Here is a 24,864-nt window from a genome sequence, read left to right as displayed (position 1 = left end):
GTGAGGGACTCCTTACGTTTTGTGCCCTGGATGCTTCACTTCCCTTACCCCAGCCTTGGCCCTGGTTCCAAGAGTTGGTCTCGTGGGTCTCAGGCGGAAGGTGCGGGAGCTGCCTTAGCTTAAGTGGCTCAGGCCACACGGGGACTAGCATTTCTTCTAACAACTCTATAGACTTGGCTTCCAGGGTCCCCGCAGGGACAAGCCCAGTCACCCCAGGAAGCTCAATGCTACAATGTCCCCATCGGTTCTTATAGTTAATTTATAGTTCCTCCCAGCTCAGATGCAATTTACCAGTTGGGTCACTTTTCCCATAAACAATGTTACCTAGCAACATAGTTGACATACTATCTTTATCAGGTTTCCAGGGGAACAGAGCTGGAAAGTTAATGGGAGGCTCACATGTTCCTGCAGAAGGTAGAAAGGGCTGGGTTAACCCTGTAGCTCACCGGCCCATCAGAATGCCCGCAGGCCGGTGCCGCCTGGCGCAGGCGCCTTCCCCTGCCTGGGGTACTGCCTCCTAAGGGACGGGGGCGTGGGCTTCTTGATATCATGTGACAGATGCAGGGTCCAGGCCCCAAAGGGCTCCTTGGCCTGAGGGAAGGAGCACAGGCTTTGGGACACCAGACCCGGTCACTTCTTGATGATACAACTCATGAGCTGTGTTGTCTTAGACTGGTGACTCCACGTCTCTGAGCCTCAACTCTCCATGTCTAAAATGGGAATAACAACCCACCTTGAGGGTCATTGTGAGAATTCAGTGACCCTGAATGTCTTAAATGTCTGTTCGTATCTGTATCCCCAGAGATATGCTTAGTGCCTGGACGATAGCAGATGCTCGATATTTGCTGAAGTAATAAATTGTCTGTAAAGCACCTGGCATAATAGCTGGGAAATAGGGTTTTGTATCGCTGTTAGCCCCCTGCCTCACAGGGAGTGTTTTCTGGACCATTCCAGGAATTTGCTAGCATGCCCATGGGTAACAGTGGGAAGCTGGGTTGCCCCCGCGGGCCTGGTCCCCATAACTATCTTACCCCCAACCTCCCAGCAATGGAGCAGAGATGTGGAGGCAGCTGATACTGTACAAGCAGAGCCGTGACGTCGTAAAGGTCCTGGACCTGCTCCTGCTCATCCTGAAGGAGGAGCCTGTCACCAAGAAGGGCGGGGCCTCCAGCAAGCCACTAGCGGTGAGACCTGTCTGCCTGCCCCTTTTCTCCTCCCCCCTCCTGCTGGAGTCAACCCGCCCAGCTTCTAGGGTGCTGCTCTGCGAGCAGCTAGTTGTGTGGCCTTGGGTAAGTGTCTGTCTGTCTGCTCTTGACTGTGATCCATCGATGGCAGCAGTGCTGCTACTTACAGTTACGTCAGTGGCCTGGAATAGTAAACGTCTAACATTTACCTGGCACAGAGCAGATATTCAAGAAATTTCAACTGATATATTTAACAATTGTTTATTGAGCACACGTAAGTTCTGGAGACTCAGCAGAGAGCAAGACATTCTGAGGGAGGGAAGCAAATAAGCAAAGATATGGGGAATGGAGGAGTGGGTGGTATTATCCTTTACAGAGGGAGATCCTCCTGTTTAGGAACAGTCTGTGTCTTGCCCAAGGTCACACAGCCATTGAGTGGTGGTGGCAGGACTCAAACCCAGATCCCGTGCTTCCCCATCGGATCTCTCTGCCAGCATCGAGCTCTATGGATCAGGCGCCCCGTGCCCTCCCTGATTTCGGCATTTAATTCACTCCTCCCATGTATTCTCCAGTCACTCATCCATGCGTCTTGCTGAACAAGCATAGTTTGAGCATAGATACGGCGTGGGCAAATTTTTACCTTGTGGCATTGATACACCATTTGAGCAAGATTAAGCCAAGAGCAGAGCCTTATGGCACATCACCAGAGGCTTTTCTCTACACCGCAGACTGCTATCTTTGAATAAAGTATTAGTTTTGGGCTGCTGACAAGTGGAAAGGCTTTGAGTCCAAGAGACTCATCTTAGCTCTGCCACTGCCTCTCTGTGTAACCTTGGCCAGTCACTTCCCCCTCCTTAGCTTTCATAGTAAGATCTGTCAAATGAGTAGTCATAACTCCTGCCTCTCTGTCTTACCTGTTGAGAAGAGTGAGATAGTGGATGCGTGAAAGGGTTTCCTAAGCCGTGAATTACAAATAAGGGCCGTTTATTGTTCTCCTCCAGCCCACATTATGTCATTTATTTCCATGGGAACAAGTCATGGGCTCTTTCACTTCACAATTAAATGGGTCAGCTGCATGGTGGCACAAATTTCAATCATTTCTTTAGGAAACAGTCTCCCTTCTCCTTCATTCACTTCTCACCACATCTGTGGGGCTGGCTGGACGAGGCCCAGTGACCTCACCTTATGGAGGATGAATCTGAGGCTCAAAGTGGGGCAGGGAGCGGTGGAGCCAGAAAGAGCCATCAGGTCTTGTGACCCCAACCCATTACTGCCTGCTCCCTGCCCCCACATTGTCCTGCAAGTCAGGGAGGATTCAGTGAGCCCAGTGTGAGGGGTGGGCCCAGGCCAGGACCAGAGTGAATGTAGGTGGGGAAGTTGGAGGGGGACAGCGGTGAGTGCAAATTTGGTCCTTGGGAACCTGGTGGGACAAATGCCAACGAAGCCAAATTCCCAGGGCTTGGGAGGATTGGTGTCGGGGAGGGTGCGTGAGGCAGGTTGTCATGGAGTTCAGAACAGGTCCCTCCTGGCTCCTGCTCCAGGCTGTGGCTTGTTTCTTTTAGCTGCTGGCCACATGGGGAGGCAGTGAGGGCAGTCCACCTTAATGGCCCAAAGTAAAGGGTCAGCTGGTGCCGCTTTGCGGTCTGTGTTCCTGTGGTACAAAAGAGGACGAGGAAGGGCATGCCACAGCCCTATCTGAAACCCTCGGTTCAAGACTCAGCCCTGCACCCCAGGGGCTAGGTGACCCTTGGGCAAGTCCCATCACCCCTCTGCTCTTGTCTCCTCACTGGCACAGTGGGATCAAGACCACCACCATGATCTTCCAGGGGTGTGTCAACATCAAAGAGGCAGGCTTTTGTTATTGCTCCAGTGCAGGGCTCACCCACAAAGCCAGAAGTGGGAGTCGGGATTCGGGAAGATCTGGGCTTTCCCAGGCCACGCCAGAGTAGAGCAAAGATCCAGGTCTGACCTCCTAGAGAAGCAGTCCACCCCCTGCCAGCAATGCTGAGACAGTGGGCCAGGACTTCCCACACGCCTCTTCTCTGCCCCCAGGCAGCCAGCGGCCTGTGTGAGCTCCTGTCCGTCGACAGCTGCCTGGACCATGTGAGGCGCATCTATCCCCAGCTGCTTCTGGCCTTGCTCCTTCAGGTGCATTACCACATCGGCCTCAACCTGTCTGGCCTCGTGGGTTCCCACAAGGATGCCAAGGAGGATGCACAGCTGTCTGCCTTCGTACCTGTGCGGTATGCTCCTGCTGTTCCTGGCTCAGGGAGGGCCACCCCCCAAGGGCCCTTCTGAAAGTCTTTAGGGCAATCGGTAAATAGAAATCAGCTGTGAGACTTGAAGAGAAAACAGAACCACACTTCTATGAGAGGCAATCATTTGTTCAGCAACTATTTGTGAACCCTTGCTGTGTGTCAGACTCTGCTTAGTGCTGGGCTGCGGGAGAGAATCGGCCCTCCCCAGGGGGGTTTTATCTAAGGCCTGAACATCCAGTTTTAAATGATTAATTGGAATAGGTAATAAATGCACATGGTAAAAATCTCAAAAGACATTTTCTTCACCCAGTCACCCTCCCCAGAAGGACAGAGTTCTTTCATGACCTTCCAGAGGTGGTGTGTACAAAGATAAGCACACATTTATTTCTCTGTTTTTCTACCGATGGAACTGTGACCCTTACGCAGTTACACATTTTCGCTTTTAGCATATATTATGTCTTGGAGATCATTACATATAGTGCCACCCATTATTTTTCACAGCTGCATGATATTTCCATGTAAAAAATTAATTTCAATGTACCGTAATTTATTTCACTAGAGTCCTCTTCATTTAGGCACTTTGAAGCCCTTTTTGATTACAAACAATGCTGCCGTGAGTTTGCTTGTCCACATGTCTGTATGTGCACACATGCGATCGTATGTATAGGAGGAATTCCTGACAGCAGAATGGCTGCAGCAAAGAAGGTTTCTGCATCTAAATAGTCAGGTGGAATAGGAATGTGTGGGGAAAAGGGTTCTTGACCAGTGATGTGATGGAAGAGAAATTGCAATATATCCTAAAGCAACGAACTTGCCAAATAGCCTCCAACAAGGGCACCGCCACCAGTGGTGTATGAGTGTCTGTCTCCTTGCATTTTGCCAGCACAATACTGTATAAAACATTTTCATCTCAGCCAGTCTGAGAACTGGGGGAAAAAGGGTACAGTAGTCCCTCTCTATATCGCAGTTCACTTATCGCAGCCTCACTGCATCAGGGAATTTAAAAAAATATATTTGATTATTTATCGCGGATTTTTCGCTATATCACGGGATTTTGCGGTACTGTATACGTATGGTGTTAAAGTTACGTAGGTTTCAGAGTGTAGAATAAATGTAAGTTTCCTACTTCACGGGGGAGGGGGCTCTAGAACGTAATACCTGCGATAAGTGAGAGAATGCTGTATTTTGCTGCAATTTTAGTTTGTGTTTCTCTTCTTGTGAGCGGGGTTGAGGTTGAGATGCTATTTGTGTTTTCTGTGAGCCACTTGTTCTTGTCCTTTGTCCAATTTTATACAAAACTGTTGGGAATTTTCCTTAATTATTTGTAAAAACGCTTTACATATTAAGGACACTGCTCTTTGTCATTTATATTCTAGTTTGTTACGTGACTGGCAACTATTTTATTGTTTATTTATTTTTTGTTTGTTTGTTTTTGCCACTCAGAGATTTTAAATGTATGTAGACCGGTTTGTTAGCTTTTTCCTTTTCTGGCTTCTCTTGAGTGTTATGCTCACAGTGGTGCATTTTGAGGGGCACAGGGCAAGCAGTTGTGCAGCTGGGCTTGGATTTGAGTCATGGTTCCACCACTTTGTGCTTTGCACTTTAGGGAAACTACCTTAACGTCTTGGTGGCTTGTTCCTTTGCCTATAAAATGGGGTAAGAGATTTCTACCCCCTAGGTGTGTTGTAAGGACTAAAGAGGATGGCATCACAGCAGGACACTGGCACTCATTCCCCTGGCGCTCACAGGTGCTGCCATGAGGGTGTCACCCCTGACTCAGAAAGCTGGTGGCTGGAGGGAAAACAAAACCAGAGGAAAGTGGAGGGGGAACTGGAGGAGGAAGAAGAGGAACACATCGTGGAAAAGTCCTGGGCTGCCGAGTGAAGGTGCAAACTCCGGACATGGAGGGCTTCAATCCGCTGACGCTTGCACCAGAGAGCTGGAAGAGAGCCTGAGCGCCCACCCTCACCTCTGCCTCGCAGGAGGCAGCACCTGAGACAGAAAACCAGAGGTGGGCAAGTGCCACGCTGAAGGGGACCAGAAAAGCCACAGGGTGGTACCTGGGTGGAGAGGGCTGCATGCTGGGTCCCACCTGGAACCTCCAAGTGTGACCTTATTTGGAAAAAGAGTCTTTGAAGATAATTGAGGAGCTTGAGATGACATCCTCCTGGACGAGCCAGGTGGGTCCTAAATGCAGCAGTAAGTGTTCTTACACGAAGAGGAAAAGACGCACACGGAGGGGAAGGCCACGTGAAGAGAGGCAGAGACCGGAGTGCCGCAGCCACAAGCCAAGGAACGCCATGAGTCACCGGAAGCAGGCGGAGGCCGGGACGGGTGCTCTCCTTGACCTTCAGAGGGAGCAGGGCCCTGCTGGCAACTGGATTTGGGACTTGTGGTGTCCAGAATGGAGAGAGAATAAATTTCTGTTGTTTTAAGCCACCAGTTATGTGGCCGTTGGTTAGGGCAGCCCGAGGAAACTAGGCATCGGGGCGTGGAAGCCAAGTGGGTCGTGGGTGCTCCAGGCCCCGGTGAAGGAATGGAAAAGCTCTAAGGAGATGGCTAAGTGCACAGAGACTGTCGCACCCTCCCGTGAGGAGAGGTGGGTGGAGGCGATGAGTGTGGGCACCAGCTCTGTCACACAGACTTGGGTTTGACGGGGGTGGGGGCGTCCTGCTGGACCGGACACCATAGATAGAGCTTGACAGTGCATCCCGTGCAGTCCAGCTTCCATGCTCTGCAGCAGCCCCGGGCTCTGAAGCAGCTGGTGTTAGATCCTTGCTCCCTGCCCTCTTCCCACCCCCCATCCCAGTGCAGGAACAGGGCAACACTGGCTCCATTTGCTGGGAAAAGCCAAGGACCTTCCAGGAAGGTGAAGCTCGCAGAGTTGGTGTTTGGAGAGCCGAAGGAAATGCACCCCCTACCCCGCAGCTTTCTCCCAACAGTGTACCTCTGCCTTTTTACAAAGCAGCGCAGGCTGGCCTTCTTTCGGCTTTTCCAGGTGTCTCTTCGGGAGTGAGGTGGGGAGGAAGGGTGATGAAGAAGGTCATTTTTGTTAAACTTTGGAGCCTTATTGAGAAAGTGGTGAAGTGAGAGAAGACAAACTATGAATGACGTAGCTCTGTGTTTGGAAGTTTTGGCCTAAATCTACATTCTTTGTGGGCTGCACAGATGAGGTCAGGGGTCTACTGTGACTGTCTGAAACCTCTTAAGTCACATTCTTTCCTGTGGAGCTTCTGAGCCCTGAGCTCAATGCTGTCCCCAAACCAGTTAGCGAGAGGCGACCAACTGCCACCGGACATGGAGACACACAACAGAGAGCACACGCAGGTGGTTCGTTCTGTTTTAATTAAAGGTGCTGCTAATACTGGAACTGGAAGGTATAACCTTCCTTCTCTAAACAAAATGCATAAATCTCAGCTTAGCCAGTGCTGGGAGTTTCAGGGGCAGAGGGAGGACAGTGGATGGGAGAGTTGGGGAGGGTGAGCCCTCGGCTGTTAGGGTGAACAACACCTGGGGTCTGCCCCACTCCATCCCCTCGTGTGTGTGTGTGTGTGTGTGTGTGTGTGTGTATGCATGTGTGTGCATGTATGCACGTGTGTGTGTAACTAGAAACTCTTAACGGCATGGCTGGTGAAGGACTGTCCCCGACAGCACATGTTTCAAAGAATCCGCACAAGGATTGCATGACTTGAATTTCTACACTGGACTCATATTCGTTACAAAACCCCAAACAGAAAAATTCAGAGCAAATTCCTGAACATCACCTGAGTTCCAAAATGCTTTGATACCTTGTCCGGGATCCTGAGAACCACCAGCCGTGGGCATCAGCTGAACTATGCCCACAAAACCGTGTCTTAAACTCTTAAAGCAAGGGTTTGGCTTTCTGGAAAACTGTGTTTAAATGTAAACTTTATTACACACATTGTCAGTTTTTATTTTACTAAAGGCTCATACACGCATGCACAGATCTAAACGCGTGCATATCCAGACACACACATATACAAGATATTCCCATGAGCAGCCGGGGCCGTGGCAGGCATGCAGGAGGATGAGAGCCCCTGGCGGAGCCCTCCTCCTGCTCCCTCGTACCGGGGCTCCTCAGGCCCACCCAGGGCCTTCAAAGCACAGACCGGCGTCCGAGCCTGATAGTCCCTGGGTTGCGCAGGCTCCCCAGGAACTTTTGTTGTGCACCTAGACTTGGGACTCACTACTTAAGTGTCCTGAGCGAATGAAGGACTCAGGGTTGGACAGGAGACTGTGTCTGAAGGAGCAGAAAGGACTGTCCCATGGAGCTCCCCCCGCCATGGGCTTGATGGGGGTGGAGGGCAAGGTTGAGGCAGGACCTGGGCGGCGGGAGGCTCCAATCCAATCTCTCCATTCAGTAAAGAAACTCAGGGGAAAAGAGAGGGTAAAGCAGCAGCTCCAAAGAGAGGGACGTCTTGCTTCTGTTTACTTTCTTGTTCTCAAAGCTAAAAATTGTTTGTAAAAAAGCCACTTTTTGTGGATCCACTGGACACCACTAGCTATTGATTAGCATGACAGAGAGGAGCTTGTCTGGCCAGATGGGAGCTGATGGTGGGAGAGTCCTGGGTGGAGGGCGGCCCAGCCTGCTGGGGGCGGGGTGACATGAGGTCTCAGCTCCCTTATCTTGGCAGCTGGGTGGTCAAAGTGGTGAAAACCCTGCTGCTGAAGATGGGCTGCTCGTCCGAGGCCACCTTTCTGGATGAGCAGGGCGGCTGGGAGCTCATGGGACAAGCGGAGAACCACCACCGAGGAGTGACCCTGCTGGCTAGGTGAGGCAGGGGTTGGAGGGAGGGGAGGGACCTCAGCGTCTTCAGACAGACTTGGGTTTGCATGTCTCTGGGCAAAACCCTTCCCTCAGTCCATCACCTCTCCTCTAAAACCAGCAGATCCTGTCTGCCTTGGTGGATAGACAATATAGATGTGAACGATGGTACATGCTCTTCAGAGCAAACTGCTTACCACAGTACCTGGCAACCGCAGAGCACTTAGGTTGTTTATAAAGCACCTTTCCTCACAGCATCATGAATTTAATACCCCCGATGCTACAGAAATGATGGGATGGCTGAGAGGTTCAGAGTGTGGCCTTGGAGGTAGTCTGCCTACGTCTGAATGCCCGCTTGCTGTGTCCCATCTGTGTGACCCAGGGCAAGTTACATCCCTGTCCATGTCTCCGCTTTCCCTTCAGTAGTAAGGAAGTAATAATAGGACCCAGAGCCAAGATTTGGGGTGAGGATTAAGTAAAGAACTTGGAACAGCCCCTGGCATATGGTCAGAGCTCAGACACACAGGTTAGCTCTTACTATCGTTATGCTGCCTGGTGGGGCAGGAATTACTGATGCAGAGGACGATGCCAGAGAGGGACAGTTGTGTCCCAAAGGTCACACAGCCAGGAAGTGGCCAAGCTGGGAAATGACCTGCTGACCCCAACTGGGGCTCTTCCCTGCAACCACACACAGCCTCCCATGGGGTCAGGAGAGGACAGACACCTTGATTTTAAAGATGTGAGTCCTGCAGGAATGCCTGCCTCAGCCCTGCACCAAGTGCCCAGGATGGGGTCTCCTTGGGGTCTCAGGATACAAGCACATTTATTGAGCACTTACTATGCTTGAGGCACCATGCAAAGAGCTGTATGTATGTGGATTATTCCATTTAATTCTCACCGCGACTGATGAAATAGTACTACTGCTATCCCAGTGTTCCCAAAGAGGAAACCAAGGCACAGAGAAGTTAAGTGACTTGCCAACGTCACACAGCTAGTGGTGGGGCCAGGATTTGAACCCGAGCTGCCTTACTCCAGTCTCTGTGCACAGCTGCCACACTTCCTGGGTTCACTGATAATGGAGCATAGTGCAGTGGTCCCCAGACTTGAGCAAGCAGGGCTTGTTTCAACACTGATTGCTGGGCCCCACTCTCCGAGTTTCTGATTCAGTCGGTCTGGGATGGGGGCCCGAGAATGTGAATTTTTGACACGTATCTAGGGATGCTGATACTGCTGATCGAGGGGCCACGTTTTGAGAACCACTGACTTGGTACAATGAACAAGGCAGCTGGAGTGGGGGGCCCTGGGCTGCGGTGCCAGCTCTGCCATTTTTCCAGTTCTGTGATCCTGAGCAGGTTACACTTGAAGCCCCTGTCCCCTTATTTACGAAAATGGGAATAATAATAATGGTAATCTGCTCGAGGCTTAATGGGGAGGATCAAATGCAATAACAATGTGAAAGCACCTGGCTGCTGCCGGGCGCTTAGTGAGTGGGTCCTCACACCCTCTCCTTCCGGCCTCCTCCTCCTGGGGTGGTCCTGTTCAGTGGGCAGTCTGAAGCCAGGCTGTCTTACTGATTTGCCCTGTGCTGTTGGGCAAGCCACATTCCTACTCTAAGCCTCAGTTTCCCCATCTGTAAAACAAAATAGTTAAACTAGATGGCCTCTGAGGTCCTGTCCAGGTGGGAAATCCTGGGACTGCAGAAGCCCAGGTAACCCTGTCTTGTCCATGGTTTGCAGTGTCTCAGCCAGACTCCCGCACAGCAGGCCTCCCTGGGGCCGGAGAGCCTGAGGGACTGCTCCCCTTCCCCACCTGCAGGGCCATGGTGCACTGCTCCTGCGAGGACCTGTGCCGCATCCTCTACCTGCTCATCCCGCTCCTGGCGCGAGGCGATGAGAAGCACAAGATCACCGCCACCGCCTTCTTTGTGGAGGTACCAATGGGGCACCGCGTGCAGGATGGGGCTGCTCCCAGGCCTTCCCCTGAGCATAGGCTTCAGTTCACATTAGCGGTCTTTTTTCCCGCGCAAGTAGTACTTAACAATTGACAGTCTGTCGTGAGCATGAGTTCTCCTGAATGTGAAGAGCTCCTTCTTCCCTCCCTTTTCTCCTCCTCTCTCCACTCCTTCACCCCATTCCACTCTTCTCAGACCCCTTCTGTTCCCCAGGCAACCGCTATCCTTTGCTGGGCATTTCTGTATGCCAAGCACCAGATTGGAGCTATAAACATACGTTTGACTCTGTCCTGCCCTCAATGAATCCTTGGTGCAACAAAGGAGCGAGAGGACATCCCCGTTATAACATGGGGTGCTGTAGAGTGATGTGTGCTATGATGGGGCTCATCAGGGAGGGCTTCCTTGAGCAAGTGACATCTAAGCTGAGTGAGTGTGTGTGTGGGTACTAGGAAGGGGTTGCTGGGGAAAGATGAGTCAGGACATGGATAGGGTCAGACCCAGAAGGGGAGACTGACTTATAATAATAGAACATGTACTGAGCACTTACTACCTTCCAGGCACATTCTAGGAGCCTTACACATACCGATTCATGTAATCCTCACACAATCCGGTGGTGCAGATACCATTCTATCTCCCATTTCAGAGGAATAAACAGGCACAGATTTAAATAACTTTCCTAAGGCCATGCAGCCTGTAAGTGGCAGATCCAGCATTCAAACCCAGACATCTGAGCTCTTAGAACACTGTGTGTATGTGTGTGTATGTGTGCGCGCGTGTGCGCGCGTGTGGTAAAATACACATGGGGCAAGAGTAGGTTTACACTTGTGAGTACATTATTTTCGTATTATTATTTATTAATTATTGTATTATTTTCCATACGAACAGCTGTAAGCCTACTTTTGCCCCACCATGTATATCATAAAACTTACTGCTTTAATAATTTTAACTGTACAGCACAGTGGCATTAAGTGCATTCGTAGTGTTGTGCAGCCATCACCACCATCATCTCCAGAACGTTTTCATCTTCCTTCCCAAACTGAAACTTCCCATCCCCCCTCCTCTGGCCCCTGGAACCACCTTCTACTTCCTGTCTCTGTGAATCTGCCTTTTCTAGGTTTTGGATAAGTGAAATCTACACTATCTGGCATATTGTACTTAACATAAGGTTCTTAAGATTCACGGATGTTGTAGAATTTCGTTCCTTTTTAAGGCTAAATCATATTTCGTAGTATGTATATACCATGTTTTGTTTATCCATTCATCGGTTGACGGACACTTGCAAAACCCACTCTCTTAACCTAGCCCTGTGTGCCTCTTTTGACTTGCCGATTGTCGTGGAGCGGGTCAGGGCTATCACCGGGGTCTGTACAGTGGGGCTCAGAGGCAGGAGGCTCAGTTAAGGAAGGCTTCCTGGAGGAGGTGCCATTTGAGACAGGCCTTGACAGGTGAGCCAAGTCTGCCAGGCGGACAGGAGGCAGCATGGCATGCCACGTACTCCTTGCATATTTTCTGCCTCTGCAGAAGTCCTCTTCTGGACTGCGAGTCTGCAGAACAGGGGCCATGCATTGCAGCCCCAGACCCAGTCCTCAGAGGGCTCCCAGATGGGGAGATTGAATAGAGGAGTGAGGGTCGGAATGGACACTTTGCCTGGCTTTGCAGGCACCAGCAGAACATCACCTCCAGGATGATAAGCATGGGTCTTACTTCTAATTTTCCGCATGGTTCCGGTGTGGAAAGGGAAAATACCATTTCTTGAGGGCCTACTATGTCCCAAACCCTGTGCTGACCGCTTTCATTTGTTAGTTACCCTTCTAATCTGCACAGCAGTGCTGCAAAGGAAGACTTGTGAGGCGCAAGTTTAGGGGCATTTTTCCAGGTCACGCAGCTCAGGAAGTCCAGAGAGCTTCAGACCACGTCTCCATGACTGGCTCTCCTATTGCAATCAGCCTTAGTCTTAAGTGGCTGCCACACAGTTTCTTTGGGGAGGGGGTGGAAAGTTGGACCTTGCCAGATCTTGGGGGATGCTCTTGTGTTCACCACAAGGTCAAGGACTCTAGACTTAATCTTCCGCAGCATTCCCCTGGAACCCTGAGCAGTGGCCCTTCCTCTGGGAGCAAGGGTCCTCCCCTAGGCTCTCCTACTTCCCAGAAGAGGTGGTGGTCTGCTCCTGGCCAGAGCCAGGCCTGCTGCGTACACTCTGGAACTTTGATGTAGCTCAGATGTTCCTCCCTAGCCCCCCAGGCCCCTATGCTGTGAGTGTCGTATGTGTACTTGCTTCTACCAATGGCCGGAGAACTCCTCTAGGGAGCTTTGTGACCTTGGGTGAGTCACGGAACCTGCCTGTGCCTCGGTTTCCTCACCTGTAATACGGGGATAATGAACTGCCGATCTCATAGGTTTCGATGAGGATTCAGTGAGTTTACATCCAGCACTCAGAACAGTTCCAGGACACAGGAAGTGCTCTCTGTGAGTCAACTCTGTTGCTATTATTACCATCATCATCATCTTTACTCTTTCCTGTATTTCTAGTGCCCAGCACAGAACCTGGTGCATAGCAGGCCTGAGTATCTTGTATGGATGGGTAGGAGCCCCTCTCCCCAGCTCCCTCTTCTCATTATACAGACACATGGTCTCACTAGTCTCAGTAGATATAGGGCAAGGTAAGAGGTAGGAGAAGTGTTTATGAGGACAACTAGGAGGAAATTGAAGAGCAGTGGTTGTGGTGGGTGGGGAGGGTGTGGAGGGAGAGGAAGGAGATGAGAGTGATGCCTGGTTTGGGGCTGGGAAAAGAACTGGGGGTGGGGGGATTGCTAACCCTGCAATGGGGACACAGGAGGAAGGGCAATTCTAGTGAGGAAAGGATCCAAATTTCATGTTTCAGGCAACAAGTGTCCCCTAAGCACATATGCCACAACACAGCTGTCTCAAAGGGACCCAAAGGAGAAACACTCATTTGTGTCCTCAAGGAAACCCACAATGGGAGAGGGCAGGCAGATACATTAGCAGAGGGGAGTCCTAAGGTCTCCATGTTCAGGGCCCTAGGGGGCCCAGAGAAGGGAGCCAGCTGCCGAGGTGAGTCTTGGGGGCACTGTCAGACATGGCTTCTCAGGGGCTGAGTTCTAGATGGAGTCACGCAAAGTAAGCATGGGCTAGAGCGGAGGTGGCTGCTGTGGCAGAAGGGCATCCTGTCCACCCTAAAGGGACAAAACAGTCTGGGTCATTCCATGAATGGTGCGCAGCTTGTTTAGAAGCTGGTTGATAGTGAGTGTGGCTAGAGGGCAGGCGGGCACGAATGGGGCCCCAGAGCAATTAGGGTTGATGGTGGAAGGCAATGGGGGAGAATGGGGGCTCTGAGCTGGGTAGTGACATGTTCAACTCTGACATGAGGTGCTGGACATCCAGTGGAGGTGTGCGGTAAACTGTTGGTTTTCCAAATTGGAAGCTCCAGATGGAGGCTGAGCTGGAGGCACAGACTTAGGAGTTATTTACCCAGGGACAGCAGTTAAGATTCTGAGAATGGGGGGCTCACTGGGAAGAGTAGGCAGAAAGGACAGGGCACAGGGCCGTCACCACTGAATGCCGGGTGGAGACAGAGGACCAGTGGCTATCACTAACCAAAGCTGGACTGTCCAATATGGTTGCCACCAGCCACATGGGACCTAGTGACCCTTGTAATGCAGTCTGAATTGAAATGTGTTTGGAGTATAAAATTCACACCAAGTTTCAGTGTGAAATATATCAATAATTTTTATATTGATTACATGCTGAAATGATACTAGTTTGGATATACTTGGTTAAATAATATGTATTAGTAAAGTTAATGTTACCTATTTCTTTTCACTCTTTTAATGCGGTATTAGGAAGTGTAGGCCTGTACATGTGGCTTGCATTGGACGTTGCTGACTGGGCAATAATTGTTCGTGCCCCACACCCGGCCCCTGGTCATCCGGCCTGTGCTACCAGTGCGTGGGGACCCAGAGGGCTGCCTATCCCCTCCGTCCAGGGAGTAATCACTGTTCCTCCCTTAGCTCCTCCAGATGGAGCAGGTGCAGCAGATTCCTGAGAAATACTCTTTGGGGCGGATGGTGGAAGGCCTGAACCACCGCGATCCCATCATGAAGGTTCTGTCCATCCGAGGCCTGGCCATCCTGGCCCGCAAGACTGAGAAGGTAAGCCAAGGGTAGAGGAAAGCCCAGCCCAGCTGGACTCTGGGTTGGAGGAAGGACGGAGCTTGCTGTCATCGACTTTCAGATGCCGGTGGCTAGAATCAGAATCGGAGCCTGTTTCTGTCCCTTCCTCAGCTGCTCCATCTGTAAAATGGGTATCCCTTAATAATTCCCTAAATACTTCATTTGTTTTGAAGTAGTTTGTAATCCAGAGTTTTCATAATGTCCCTAAAGGCAGCGTGTGTGTGAGAGGGGCTGGGGATGGCAGTAGTTATTCCTGCTTTACAGATTAGGAAACCAAGGCTAGGATTGTTGGGACATCATTAGCATTTCTTAAAGTGCTTTGTTTTTTTCTACCAAGCACTGTTACGGCTCATGATATATATATATATATATATCTATATATATATAGCAGGTGAAATGACAAGATGTAGACTCTAAAGCTAACTAATAATTATACAAGGAAGGGAGTAGACAGCCAAGTGCTTCGGGTATTCAGGCCAGGAAGGAGTCGGCAGGGCCAAAGAAGGCTCTGAGGACAGCAAAAGCTTCAGTGAGGGTGTCCCAGGCCGGAGGGATGGCAGAAGCAAAGGCCTGGAAGTGAGCCTTGTTGCACTGAGTTCTTCTCGGTGAAGCAGAGGCTGGGTCTCCCACCTGTTAGCCCAAGTAGGAGGCCCCATTCCAAATGCTCCTGCCCCACAGACCACCAAGGTGCAGGCTCTTCTGCCCTTCATGGTGAAGGCTCTGAAGAATGTGGATGGGCTGCTGTTGATGGAGGCAGGCGAAAACCTCAAGACCATCTTCAAGGGGCTGGACCACAAGAAACTGAATGACAGCTCAGCCTATGTGGAGCTGCTGCAGATCCTGCTGCCACACTTCAGTGATGTAAGGGACCCCCTTGGGTGTGGGTGGGAGGGGTGGGAGTTGGCCATAGAGGATGGTTCTTTACTTCCCTGCAGGTTGCCATACCTCCATGGCCCACTGGCACCTGGGCAGTGCCAAGTGGGCAGGGCCAAGTCAGCCCAGGGGAAGGGGTACCTCATTCATCATTCCAACTTGTCTACATCTTTTTGTAATAGGTCTGCATAGAAAGGTCCTTTTCTAATTGGCTTGCATGGAGGGAGCTCTTCTTTTATAATCAAGTCTCCCAGTGACTTGCTTCATTGCTATTGGTCCACCTACAGGAGGTGCATTTCTTATTGGTCCAGGCAGAGGGCTCATTTTCCCACTTGACTCTAAGACATGTTTTGGGTGAGCAGGAGGCCTGGCTGGGAAGAGCGGGAGGAGCTCCAGACCTGGGCTCCAGCAGGGAGACACCAGCCCCAGATCAGGCCCACCAGGGGGCCTCTGCTCTTCTCTGTCTCTGTGCCTCCTGTGCCTGGAGGGCCACTCAGAATGAGTGGAAGGAAGGCCGTGGTGTGTCCCTGTGAGGCGCAGAGGCCCAGGCTGCCTCCTGGAGGAGGGAGCGTGCCTGAGCCTCCACGTCTCTCCCAGTCACGAGAAGACGTGCGCTCCTCCTGCATCAAGCTGTACGGCAAGGTGGTCCGGAAGCTGCGGTCGTCGCCCCGCACCCCTGCCATGGAGGAACAGCTGATCAGCGCCTTGGTTCCCCTGCTGCTGACCATGCAAGAGGGCAACACCAAGGTGGGCCCGGTGAGTGTGCGCAGGCCCCTGGCCCTGCGGGTGCCTCTCCCTCTATGGAAACTGATCCGGAGTCACTAACCACTCTGGTGAGAAGTCTGTTTTCCGAAAGCACCTGTGTCAGAATTCCTCTTCCAAACACCAGCTGCACTTGTCCACTTCAAATAGGAATTGATTTTCCAAAGTGCCGTTTCACACGACTTTCTTCTGGAACATGTTCTGGCTGTCCCGGAACTCCACAGCTCTGGTATTCTCTTTCTGTTGGTCCTCAGTGCTGCGTGAAGACCCTGTCCCGCTGTTCTTGCTTCATGGCGTGGGACTTGCCAAAAAGAGCTTATAGCCGGAAGCCCTGGGACAGCCAGCAACGGACGGTGGCCAAGATTTGCAACTACCTTGTGAGTGCTTCCAAGACGCCAGTGGTTCCTTATGAGTATGTTGGAGGTGGGCAGTTCTTTCCTTTCCTCTTCTTTCTTTTTACATCTTGACTGGAAATTCCAATAGCACCCATGAGTTGTTGGCTCCTGAATGTTCATCTCGGTCTCTAACTTCTCTCCTTACTCCTAGTGTTCCCTTTCCAGGGGTTTACCACACACAACCCCCAAACTGAACCACACGCACTGCAAGCTCAGCATGTCTCTTCCAAACTTATGACTTCCTGTTGCAATTCTGCTCTGTCCCTCTTGAGCCCCAAAGCTGAAACCCAGAATCGGCCTAGACGCCTTCATCTCCCTCACCTTCCACACTGGATCAATCTTAAATATCTTAAATACGTCTGAATCTGATTTTCCCTCCCCACCCCCACTGTCACTGCCTTTAGTTCAGGTCATGGATGTCTCTCAGCTAGGACTTGGGTCTAGCCCTCCAGTGGGTCTCCCAGCTTTTAATCTCACCTTTCCAATCCATTCCCCACTCAGGCCACCAGAGTGGTCTGGTGAAAACACACATCTGTTTATCTTGCTGAAAGGGCTTTACCGGCTCCCTTTTCTACAACAGGAATTCCCAGAGTGTCTTGTCTATGACAACAATTCTTTTGTTTCTTTTTATCCTTACCTGAGGACATGCTTATTGGTTTTTAGAGAGAAGGGAAGGGAGGGGGAGAGAGAGAGAGGGAGAGGAACATCGATGTGAGAGAGAAACATCGATCAGTTGCCTCTTGTATGCACCCTGACAGGCCCGGCCCCCAGACCTAGGCACGTACGCTGACTGGGAATAGAACCCGAGATCTCTTGGTTTATGAGATGATGCTCCAACCAAGTGAGCCGCAGCAGCCAGGGCTATGACACCAGTTCTATAGGATATGCCCTACTGGGGAGAAAGGATGTTCTCAGACGTCCCAAACTAGGTTTGGGAAACACTGCATTGTCATCTTCCTCTTGGGTATTTGCAGCACCATCAGCTCTTTGAAGTCTCTGAGATGTTCCGTGCTAAGGGCACGTTTCATGGCTGTTTAATTTACGGTTTTCCAAACTTATCTGACCACACAGAACCCCTTTTCTAGGTAACACCTGAGAACATCCTAAGGTAGTAAAGTGCTGGATATGGCCCAGTACCTCTGCATAACATTTAGGAAGCTTTGCCATCTGGTCTCATTTACGCTCCCTGTTGTCATGGGCAGGGTTCCCCTGGATGCAGACTCTAAGACGGATTAGCACGCACAGGGTTTAAGAGGGTGCACCCTTGGGGTTAACACCTGCAGAAGGGAAAGCGAGGAGCAAGAGTGGTAGAGCAGTCAAGCCTCCTCGTGGTTGCAGGGAGGCCTCAGCCAGCACTTCGTGAGATTCCCCAAATTGGAGTCGGGGGTCATATCTTTACATCCTGCCTGTCTCTGGCCGCCAGCCCCCCCTGGGAAGGGATGTGACCTTGGGTTAACGGTTTTCTTCAGCCAAAGCAATCTCCATAGCTGGGAGAATGCATTTTTCAAACCCAAAGGGAGATTTGGACCGAGCATGTCAGTATTCCCCATACCAACCTAACAAATATATACAAAATATCAGATTGGGAAGATGTTTCAGGACCACCATTCTCAGGAAGGCTCAAAATCTCCTCACCCAGTGTCTAATATCGTTACCATCATTTTACACAGAGAGAAAACGCCCTGGAGGAAGTGCTTGGCCAGGGTGCTAATTCACATACTTGCAGTGCCCAGGGACTGGGCAGACATGATCACGAGTGACGTGGCAGCGGTAGTGCCTGTGGCAGCCTGCAGGGCCCAGTCCCTGCTGAAAGCCCGAGTGGAGTGCTCCAACTCACTGTGCAGCCACTCTTGCCAGGTCTTCGCCTTCACAACAGAAGCTAGAAACCCAGATTTTTTTTTTTATTATTAGAGAGAGAAACATTGATTTATTGTTCCACTAATTGATGCATTCATTGGTTGATTCTTGTATATGCCCTAACCAGGGATCTGACCCATAACCTTGCCATATTGGGAAGACATTTTAACCAACTGAGCTACTTGGCCAGAGTGAAACCCAGATTTTTATAAGACATTAATCAGTAATCAGTTTAGCTTGCTTAAAACACTGTGTGGGTCACCACTCGGCTGGTCACTTATGGCCCGTGGGCTGCCAGCTTGTGACTCTGCAGGATTCTCTGTCCCTAGTTTTGCTCACGCGAAGGTTAAGTTCTACCGTTTGGTTTAGGAAGGGGTTGGGAACCTAGTCATCAATTCATTCATTCACTCACTCACTCATCCATCCATCATCCAACAGTTTCTGGGCACCTGCAGCATGCCAAGTCCTGTGCAGGGCATTGAGGCCCTGAGTGCAGTGAGATGGCTCCTTCTCTCTGGGGAGCTTAGGATCCAGTGGAGGAAACGGGTATAAATAATTACAACACAATGTCATAGGTGCTGTGACAAAGATTGTGCAAGATGCTGCAGAAACATCACAGGTGCTGGGATCAGCTCTGCCTGAAGTTTGCGGGAGCTTCAGGGAGGAGCTGGCTTCTGAGCTGAGCCTCAAGGGATGAGAGGGAATTCCTCAGATGAAGAGAGGGAAGGGCGCTGCAGTTAGGAGCAACTGCTTGTATCAGGCACAGATCTGAGGAGAACTGGGCTACATCCTGGGACTGGAGCATAATGTGCATGGCAGGTGAAGGCAGTGCGGAAGTTGAGGCCGAGAAGGAACATGATCATAAAGGCTTTGCGTCATGCCCAGGAGTTCACTCCCTGATGTGGAGAGTGTCAACAGGGGAGTGATCAGATCAGATTTCTCTTCATTTCCCACAACAGCCTCTTAGCAAGATGTCTGCCCCCTAGTTTCTACTTGATCAAATTCATCCCAAGCCCCACTGTCAGATTATTTTGCCCAAATTATTGCTTTGCCATCACCTTATCAAGAATGAATGTTGGGCCCTGGCTGGTGTGGCTTAGCCGATTGAGCGCTCACCTGCAAACTAAAGGGCCTCTGGTTCAATTCCTGGTCAGGGCACATGCATGAGTTGCAGGCCAGGTCCCTGGTTGGGGGCGCGTGAGCAGCAACCATATGTTGATGTTTTCCTCCCTCTTTCTCCCTTCCTCCCCCTCTCTCTAAAAGTAATAAATAAAATCTAAAAATAAGAAGAAAAAAAAAGAATGAATGCTGGCTTCCTATTTTCTAAAGCATAAGTCAGCCCTGTACCTGCTTGGCTTTTAAGGGCCTTTAAGAACTTCCTCACTTTCCAGTTTATTCCCACCTGCTCTGCAACTTGAATCCTTCACCCTGGTCAGATCTTTCTCCTTATCGATCATGTCCCTTGTACGTCATGTGCATCCTCACCTCTGAATGGACTTGCATTTTAGAATTTTCCTTCCAGCTGCAGCAGGGGGGTGGGTTGGAAGAGGAGACACTCAAGGCAGAAAGACCACAAAAGTGATTTTTGTAATCCGCCAGGAGAAGATGAGGCCTGGCCTCTGGGGGCTCAGGCAGAGATTTTCAGGAGGCAAGAGGCCAGGGCTTGGCTGCCTGACAGTCACCATTCCCAGCTTCGGGAGGAGTGGATGAGTAATTAGTTCTCATGAGGGCTCAGCACTTTGGGGGTTCTCTTTGTCCCAGGTGAACACCCACCGAGACAGCGCCTTCACATTTCTCAACCAGAGTCTGGAGTACGCCAAGAATTCCCGAGCCTCCCTGCGGAAGTCCTCCGTCATGTTCATAGGTAACCTACCCGGGCACTAGTGCTGCTCCTGGGGCTCTGCACAATCTCCAATGTGGAAGGAAGCTGCCAGCCCTTTGGGCACCTGGATGGGTGCCTCCCCTGGGGTTTGAGGGTTGGTTAGGGGATAGTTGTGGTGCAAATTAGAAAGGTCTTCTCTCCTCTGAGATCACTGCGTGGACCACAGGCTTGATTCAGCCTGGAGTCCTTGTGCAGGTCAGAACCTTGACAACTATACATAGCAGAACAGTTCCCCCTGGAGTGCAGCCTGGGCCCAGGCGCAGCGGGGACCTGCCACTGTGGACGTGGAAAAGTGACGTCGAATCTCAGCTCCATGATGCCCCCTCTTTGAGCTCAGTTTTCTCACCTGTGAGATGGGGAGCAACTCCTGTTTCACAGACTAGACAAGAATTTTTTTTTTTTTTTTAACGTGAAGCCTGGCACGTCAAGGTGCTCACTCAGTGTTAGTTACCTTCATTCTCGCCACAGTGCCAGGCTCTGTCTCTGTGTGGAAAAAACAAATAGCAGAGTCCCCTCACCCAGAATCCCCTGCAGGACCCTTCTGATGACATGCTGGGTATGTCTTCTCCCAGCTATACTCCCGCTCCCCACAAAATAATTACACACCCTTCACCGAAGACCAGGAAGCCCTGCTGCAAAGAGGCTTAGAGACGATGATGCTCCCAGCCCTGTACTTTGTAAAGTGATGTTTCCTTGACTTTCCTCAAATCAGTTGCAGTTTTTTATCCATCCATCCATCCGTGGATCCCTTCGGTGGTTTGTTTAGCAAATGGTGGTTGACCCTCTACTCTGTGTCAGTCACTATGCTTAGTCCAGGGAAACAAAGAACCCTTCAGGGGGTGATGCTGTTCACATGATCAGTGATGGGACAGAGGAGTCATGCCTGGACTGGGGGAGCCCTCAGAATGTGGGGGCCTGTTCAGAGGCAGCTTCTCCCGGGGAGTGACATTACTTCCTAAATCTTGTTCCAAATTAATCACTTCTAAAAGTGTTGGTGTTTAACACCGCAGGAGTCTCCTCTCTGCCAGGCGCTGTGCTGGGGGAACACAGTTGAGCAATGCCAGCCTTGCCCACAGACAGCCCCCACTGTGGGGCAGGACTCCAGCCTCCATGGGTGACCGATCTTTTGTGAGACTCTGAAGAAAGTTAGGAACACCTATTCTAGGAAAATGCATATCTGCATACAATTGTGCTCATGCTCTAGGATCCTTGGAGACTGCCCTCCCTCTCCCCCAGGGAGTTTAAGCTGAAGAAACTCCTGGTCTGATGGGAGAGTCATAAGTCACATATAAAATACAACAGGCCATATACAGATAGAGAGAGACTCACAGGGACTCTGGGAACCCAGAGAAGCATTTAACCTAGCTTGGGGGCAGGGGCAGGAACGATTTCCTGGAGGAGCAACTATGTTGAGCTGAATATTCAAAAATAAATAGGAATTAGCCAGGTAAGAAAGTGTAGGAAGGGCCTTGCAAGAGGTATAGGCCATTTAAGGATCTGGTGGCACTTTGGGAGCCAGGCATGCAGGCTGGGGGCAGGGGAGGGCTAAGTAACATCGCTGAGGAGCTGGGTCTCAGCCCCTCCAGGGGCCCTGCCAACTGCCTGCCTGGAGGGTATACCAGGCACTTGGTGTCTTTCATGTTATTGTGGTTCAAACTCCCCAGAGAAGGGGCAGCTGGGGCAGCACCGCCTCCAGTCTCAGGTGAGGATACTAAGGGCCAGTCTGACTAAGTGACTGCCTGGGGCTGTCTGTCAGAGTTGGCTACAGCCCACATCCTGCCCCTGTCCTGGTGCCATCCCTGCCCTTTGAGCCTGCCACCTCTCCCAGGGCCTCTGTTGCAGGGTCAGAATGAAGCTCTCCTTTTGTGTCCCCATTTGCAAGGCTGGAGAAGGGTAAGGGAGAGTTTCTCTGAGGAGGTCTGGTCCGAGGGTGGAATGGGGGTGGGGTCAGAGTAAAGAGGTAGATATGCTCACCTCTCGGATTATGCTCAAGGGTCCCTGGTCCCCTTCATGAAGATCGTAATGACGGAAGAGCATCTGCATGAAGTTAAAGCCGGTAAGTTGTGCTCTTCGTTGGTGAGATTTCAGGGGCCAGTGAGAGAATGCGTAGGCCCACAGTGGGTCATAGAAGAGGAAAGGGATAAGTCCCAAGGGAACGGTCCTCAGCTCAATTCAGTTGTGTTAAGTCTTTATGCAGATGAGTACATGTTATGTACCATGGAGTCGCCAAGACAGAGGACATAGCCCCATCCTAAGGGAGCTTATAGTCTAAGAAACCAGACTCAGAGAACCAGACTCAAAATCACTTAGTTCAGGGCAAGCACTTCAGACTCTTAAAAGGGGAAGATTAATTTTGTAACTGGGAAAGCTGATGGGAAAACTGAAGGTAGGCTGGGGCACTCCAAGAAGACTTCCTGGAAGAGGCAGGTTTTGCTTCAGGCGTTGAAGAAGCTGAGAGGAAGGTAAGATGAGGGGAGGTTGAACAAAGGGTGCCGAAGCCATGTCATGGAAGTGAGAAGGAAGGTAAGGTGTGAGACCCATGTGGAGACCTGGTCTTCACAAGTGGCCCCTTTCCTTCCCATGACTCAGCTCTGAAAAACTTGAGACAAGACCCAGAAGCCTCAGTATGTATCTGTGCGGCCCAGGCCCAGGACAACATCCTGGCCAGCTGTTGGCTGAACTCATCGCCACTGCCACATGGGGACTCAGCCATCATACATCGCGGGAGTCCTAATGATGAGAACCTGCCCACTTGCCATCGGCGGCGCTGCTGGATCATGTGGGCACTGGGCTTCTGATCGATGTCCTTGAAGCAGTGTTTTGATATGATATGGTTACAATAGTTCCAACTTTTTCCCCTTTACTCCCCTCCACCCAGCAACCCCGCCCCAGCAATTCGCCCCCAAGTCCATACCCATGGCTCGTACGTACAAGTTCTCCTGCTTCACCCTTCTATGTATTCTTTTTATCCTTCTTCCCCCTTTAATAAATAATGATTTTAAGAATAAAAAATAACAATCCTTCCCTCTTAGATATTAAGACCCTTTATAATCTTATAAAGGACAATGGGCCAAGGTCTCATGCTCCTCTAGCTGCTTCAAGCTGGACATGGTCATCATCCTACCTACCCTTGGGTCCAGAAATCCCTAATAAGAGTGGGGGTGTGGAGGGGAGGGTGGCCTTCCCACATGGGGAAGGATCGTGCAGACTCCAGGTCAGTTGGCTGTCTCCGGACAACGGCGTGCTTGGTTAAACAGGCTGGCATCCTTGTTGTGTTCTGGGGGCAACATATTTGGCAAAAAGGGTTAAAAGACATCATTCAATCCATAACCACTAGATGACAAAAAGCAGGGATTAATTTTTCAATGTTCCACATTAGGGGAAAAAAAAAACAAAAAAAAAAACTTCTTTGGAGGAAGGTGTGCTAGGCACATCTCACTTGTCCAAAACCCTTTTGCTCATTATACTTAGTTTTGGCTGAGGGAAATATTTTAGGTTTCCCCCCTCTCCAAATCTCTGGGCCCTTTCAGTCCACCCCATTAGGATAGAAAAGAGAAACCAGTTTTAAAGTGAAGCCCACAGACCACCCCATTCTTCACCAACCCAGCCACTTAGTTCAGCCAAACCGTTGAGTCTCAGGAGGCAGCGCTGCAGACAGAATTAAGTGAGGCCTATACGTGCAGACAATCACTCGGGTAATGCGGTCATAGGCTTATGCCCTTTGAAAACAGAAAACACATGTTAATTTATGTATTATAACCTACAAACAAGTCCCTAAATCTGTAAGACTGTCTTATTGGAAAGACATCCAGTTGCAAGGCACTTGACATTCTTCTTGCCTGTAACTTAAATATCTTTGATGATACCACAGACATGGTTTAACTTTCAAGTGAAAACATATTTTAAATAAAAAGAAACTTTAGAGACGGTTAGCTGCACTACTTTATAGTCTACCGCTGATCATTGTGATTTTCCTTGAATAATGGTTTTTTTCCCTAAGATTACCCTCCTTGTCATTAAAGGGACTGCATTAAGTCCATTTTTAATTTATTCTGTTCATTTGCATATACACAACAAGAGCAGCAAATGATCACTTATGATCTTTAGTTTTGCTTTGCTGGAACTTACCCAAGGAACATTTAGGGTGACCTTCAGTCTGCTCTTCAGGGCACAGAAGCTGGGCCACACACCTGGCATTCAGCCTTGCCTGTACACTCCTGTCTTTTCTAAGTCCTTCTGGTTTTTCATTGTGCCTTAAGGTCCCTTCTAGCCATCTTTCAGGAAAACAACCTTCGTTCCTTCCCTGGAAAGATTGCTGTGGACCGTACAACCAACCATGGTACCAGGCCTTTTATCTCGCGAGCTTTTATTACTTTCGAAAGTCATTCCCAGTTCCTCAGGGCTTTTTGGCAACAACCTGAGCCAAAGCATGTCTCCTTTAGGCTTGACATTCCAGTCACAGTCTTCGTCAAAAAAAAAAGAAAAAAAAAACAACAACCCTCTATTAACAACTGGTCTTATTAGTTTTATGCAAATAAACTTATGTTATTACTTACTTCTTTAGAATGCCAAACTCTGGAGGGATCAAATAGGGAGAAAAATATACAGTGTGAAGGAAATTCCTTGTCCTTCTAATATTCACTAAACTGGCATTTCCATTTTTCATATTTTCATTTTTGCCCCACTAAAAATTTTTTTGTCTGTTTTCCCATTACAGTTGTCTCAC

General features: G+C 50.2%; 1 pseudogene; it reads left to right on the top strand.

Annotated features, from left to right (window-relative positions):
* Positions 1-22,981, top strand: part of LOC150015984 (maestro heat-like repeat-containing protein family member 7) — a 52,059-nt pseudogene extending 29,078 nt beyond the window's left edge.
* Positions 22,982-24,864: the final 1,883 nt, after the last annotated feature.

This window comes from Furipterus horrens, unplaced genomic scaffold (genome assembly GCF_987537825.1).
Source record: "Furipterus horrens unplaced genomic scaffold, mFurHor1.1.pri manual_scaffold_3, whole genome shotgun sequence".
In the NCBI taxonomy this organism is placed as follows: domain Eukaryota; kingdom Metazoa; phylum Chordata; class Mammalia; order Chiroptera; family Furipteridae; genus Furipterus; species Furipterus horrens.
Note: the sequence above shows the minus strand (reverse complement) of the source record. Positions and strands in the feature narration are given on the sequence as shown.